This window comes from Oreochromis aureus, linkage group 3 (assembly GCF_013358895.1).
Source record: "Oreochromis aureus strain Israel breed Guangdong linkage group 3, ZZ_aureus, whole genome shotgun sequence".
NCBI lineage: Eukaryota > Metazoa > Chordata > Actinopteri > Cichliformes > Cichlidae > Oreochromis > Oreochromis aureus.
Genome location: NC_052944.1, coordinates 62,869,067 through 62,874,162, shown reverse-complemented (window position 1 = coordinate 62,874,162; position 5,096 = coordinate 62,869,067).

Genomic DNA, 5,096 nt, shown 5'->3' with positions numbered 1-5,096 from the left:
ACCACCACAGAGTTAAACTGCTTCATCTCATCCTGTTCAAAGAAAATGTTTTGAGTTTATCAGTCTGAGGCTCAGTTCGTGGTCACTGCTCCTGTGAGCTTATATTTGTTATTAACACAGAATCTTTATGATCTTGTGTTTTCTTTTCAGTTCTAATGTTTCTCCTCTGCTCCACAACAAATCAAGGTTAGTGATCCTGTCCTGTGACAAAACCATAAAACAGGAATTTCCCAGCAGAGAACGGAGCCACAAGGAGCAAAAATAGAGCCAGAATAGAGACAGATTAGAACCAGATGCTATGTTATGGTAATTTGAACCAATTCTATTCATTTCTTGAAGAAATAAAAGTAAATGCAGTAAAACTGAACAAAAGAAAATGTGTGGGTCAGTTCAATATTTGTGTAAAAATGTATTAACAACATTGATGTTTAAAGCAGTTAAAGATGACACCTCAACAGAAGCAGTCCCTTACGTTATAGTAAGAGTGTGCATACAGAGAATCAGCAGCTTCAACCTGACAGGCCCAGGCTGCTGCTTTTCACACCGTCTGCTTCTGAGGGGCAGCCAATCAGAAGAAAGGTGGTGTAAAGGAGGAGGAGAAAATTTGGCATGTTTAAGATGAAGATCAGAACAGTGAGCTGATGGACTGAAGGCAGCAAAATCTAAACATTTTCTTTATGTTATGTGTGCTGTTTTAACATCTACTGAACAAGCTGATCTGCTCTTCACCTTCATTCTGCAGCACAAACACACCAAGAAAGATCTTTTTAACATATAGTTTATTCGTTGAGTCTGATTTTATCGAACCCTTTCATGCATAGTGGTCACCACAGTGGACAGCTATTGAAAGGCTGTTTTCTTGTATTTTTGTAAGTGCTGATGGTAAACTTACACATTAAAAAAACTACTGATGCATAGAGAGGAGAGAGGTTGAGGAGTCATGAGTAATTTCCACCTTTTTTCATTGCTTTCAGTGTTACCACATAAGTTTAAAAACAAATAACAATAACATATATGTTTATTTTCATATATACACAGTATATATTATTTATTTGTTTGTCAAAATTATGTGTCAAAACACATGTTGTCAACCAATGGGGAAAAAAAACTCTTTGAAAAGTACATGTTTAACAAATTAAGTTCAGAAATCTTATTTTCATGCCTAAAGATGAATAAAAATACTTAAGAATAAAATCCTGATTGAGGTTGTCATAATTCATGCATTAAAGGGTTTAATGTTTTTGCTCAAAAATATAAATTCTCTCACAGCTCGTCTGACTGTGAGTCCCAGCAGATCTCAGTTCTTTGAATATGAATTTGTGTCTCTGAGCTGTGAGGAGGACGACAGCTCTGCTGGATGGACTCTGAGGAGAAACACAAGCAGAGAAACCACGACTCAGTGTGGAGATGGGTTTGGAGAAACAGCTGGTTCTTCCTGTACCTTCAACAACATCGTCTTAAAAGACTGTGGGGTTTACTGGTGTGAGTCCAGAGAGGGTCCCATCAGTAACATGGTTAACCTCAGAGTCACTGGTAAGCTGAGTGTGTGGAGTTAGTGTTGATGAAGCTGTGTGTAAATGGATGAAATGCTGTAGTTTGTCTCTGTGTTGAGGTGGATCAGTGATCCTGCAGAGTCCTGTCCTCCCTGTGATGGAGGGAGATGACGTCACTCTGCTCTGTAAAACAAAGACCACTCCCTCCAACCTCACAGCTGCTTTCTATAAAGATGGCTCCCTCATCAGAGAGGAGCCTACAGGTCACATGACCATCCAGCATGTTTCCAGGTCTGATGAAGGCCTCTACAAGTGTGACATCAGTGGTCATGGAGCTTCTCCATCCAGCTGGATCACTGTCACAGGTGAGGCTTCTGTGTCTTTTACAGACTTTAGATCCAAAGCGACTCAAATTGACCACAAAGATTCATTTTTCTCTTTAATTCCAGATTCATCCACCTCTCCTCCTCCTGCTCTGCAATCCTCTCCTCCTCTCTCTGTGCTGGTGTCTGTTCCCTCCATATTTGGGCTGCTGCTGGTTCTACTGGTTGTACTGGTGAAACGACGTGTCCGGAAGAAACCTGAAGGTGAGACACACATTCTGCTCACACTTAATGTGAACATATTAAATAGTTTAAAGGGAAAGTTCACCTGAAAAATGAATCAGACATCTCAAATTGTTGGCAATTCACACTAATCTAAGTGGAAACAGCACTTCAGACCAAACACATGTAGGTGTGATTATGGGGCGAACTTTCCCTTTAATGACGCACAAGACTTTGTGATCACATAGTGTGGGTGTGAACAGAAGCTTTCTGTTTTATGACTCACAATCTTTGTGTAGGACTCCCTGGCATCAAGAATGACAGAAGAGTCTCTAACAGGTGCAGCCACTTATTTCCTCACCAAACACATAGGCTCATTCTCTGCACATCGCAGAGCATTGTGAAAACTGCAAAATAAGGAAAAATTGCTTCTCGCACAGTCACTTTGAATTATGCTTTACCAATAAGCAATAACAAAAAATAAGCTTAAATTAAGTCAGGTTAATTTAAAAACAAGCAATTCTGAGATTTACAGTCACTAATTAAATAAAACAAAAAAGGTCATTTTAAACTGCATCAAGGTGCTTCACAGTTCAATTGAATAAAATATAACATCACATATCTCACTCTGCTTGCCAAGGGTGCAAACTCCAGCGAACAGTTAAACATTCGGTCCGTTTCTCATGGGCTGCTGCTAGCTTGAGTGACACGCATGTCTAAAAATAGCACATGGATGCATGCACCGTAAGTACAGAAGGGGAAGGTTTACAGGTATCTCACAATACAAAAGCAGTAACATACCTTATGTCAGAAACAAACTTTAACACTGAATTTATTTAAATATTATTGCAACTTTATGCACCTTTTTTATGTGCACGACAGACTGCTCTATACAGGTTACAGGGCACGCCTGTAACTGCCTGAGTGTATCTGTCATTAACGCTACTGCGCACAGAGCTCTAAACAACTCCAGTAATGACAATTTATGGAACAGACCAGCAGTTCATTACACTTTGCTTCATTTATAAAAACTGTATTTTATATTGTCATAAATATTAATAACACAAATGCTGAAACAGCAGCAGTAACAGTCCTGTTATAGATCTACGAGGCAGAGGATCAAGATGAGAAAGAGCGGACCCAAGTGCAGGCACTAACAACAGCGTAGGTGTGAGTGAATTTATTCATTGTGAAAGACAAAATGCAAACAAAAGCAGAGTATGGTGGGGACTTAGACTAACAAAAACTTAACTGGGATAAACTAACAAAAGACCGTGAAGAAAGCAGTAAACGTTACAAAAACCTGAACACAAGGAACGAGACATTAACACCGGGGATGAGAGAAACAGCACAACACATGCAGACGAACCAGCAACAAGCAGAGGAAAACACAGTAGCGAGGGAGTGAGAAACAGGAGGGAAACACAGCTGGGACTAATTACACATAACGAGACGAAGGAAGCAAAGCAGAACACACCGACACAGGACACAGACAGTCAAAGTAAAACCGGAAGCATAACACAGATAAGCGGACTTGACACTGAGATGTGGCTACATCACAGACCTGTGAACAGAGGAAACATGAAGAACAGAGACAGGAGTAACAAACTGCAAAATGAGACACGACTGACTGGAGCAAGAAAACGTGACAGAACTAACCCTACACTAAACAGGAGGGGCACAGGAACCAAAAGTGAAGAACTAGAAATAACAAAACAAAAAGAGAGAGAGAGCCAGAAATACAAAACAGAAACCAAAACACCAGCAGTCATAAACCATGATGAAAACAAAGATCAGTAATAGTACAAACTCAAAACACTGGTTCGCAGACCCAGGACAGTGACAATAAATAGGAAACATTTACATTTGATTTTGCAGACAGAGATCCTGCAGCAGCTGCCACCTCCTCGTCAGTGAGAAGAACATCAGCAGACGGCCGACACGGATCGATCAGGAGAAGAGGTACGACAAGTGTCCTGTTAGAAAATCTCTAAACTCTTTAAAGCTCCTCTGCTGTTTCCACATAAAGCTCCATGAGGTCAATGGCCGAGAGTTTTAAACATGTGTTGGATGTATTGCAATTAAATTTGGTTCAGGTGATGGTGGCTCTTTAACTTTGCATCAGCTGATCAGGTCACATTGATCATTTTCAATACTTTGGTTTAAGACCAAATGTGTCTTTGTGTATCTGCAGAAAGCAGATGATAGAGACCTGAGAGAGGAACTGTGGTATTGCACGAGGAGGTCAGAGGAGGAAGTGAAGTGACAAGAAGTATGTGAGGGTGGTGCAGGACAAGGACAATGAATCAGCTCTGAGGTGTGGGCTATAGTGACAGGTTCAAGGTGTGGCTGGGATCACAGCAGGGATCTGTTCTGAGCATAGCTAGACTCGCTATGGGCCAATGAATTTTTTTTTTTTTTTTGTAATGGCATGAACAGTGAAAGGTGGTGGATTGGCCAGATGCTGGCGGATGTGTAAAAATAACTCAGTTGTTGTTGGTGGCTATGGCGGAGCTTCCACATAGGCCAGCGGGTGGATGAGAGAGAGGGGAGGCAGGAGGAGGAGAGAGACGGTCCGAGTGTCAGGTGAACTGAACTTCAGGTAAGAAGTTATGACCTGCAGTCTATCTGGGTCAGATATAAACCAAGTTTAGGTGGAGTTTATTTTTGTTGTGCTGAGTTTTTACAGTCAGTTACAATAACTCGTACTGTGTACTAGCTAGCATGACGGAGTTTCTATACAGCTGGGTGGGTGCTATGATGTTCCTGATGTTGAACTTTATTTTATTCATAAGGTTAGTTAGTAGAGTTGCCAACTGCTCCTTAAAAATGGAATGGTCCCTCATTCAGAGACAATATTACGCGTTTCGTATTGAGATGAAAAGGAACACAGTTTGTCCCGTACTTAAGCTAGAATGAAAAAAAGACACAAAGCTGGAGTTATTCTGTGTCTTTGCTGCACAGCTGCCTCTTCTTCTCTCATTCTCCCCCCTCCCTCTCCTGTTTCTACTTCAATAATGAAACTGATCAATGATCAGCTGATCGGCTTTTCTCTCTT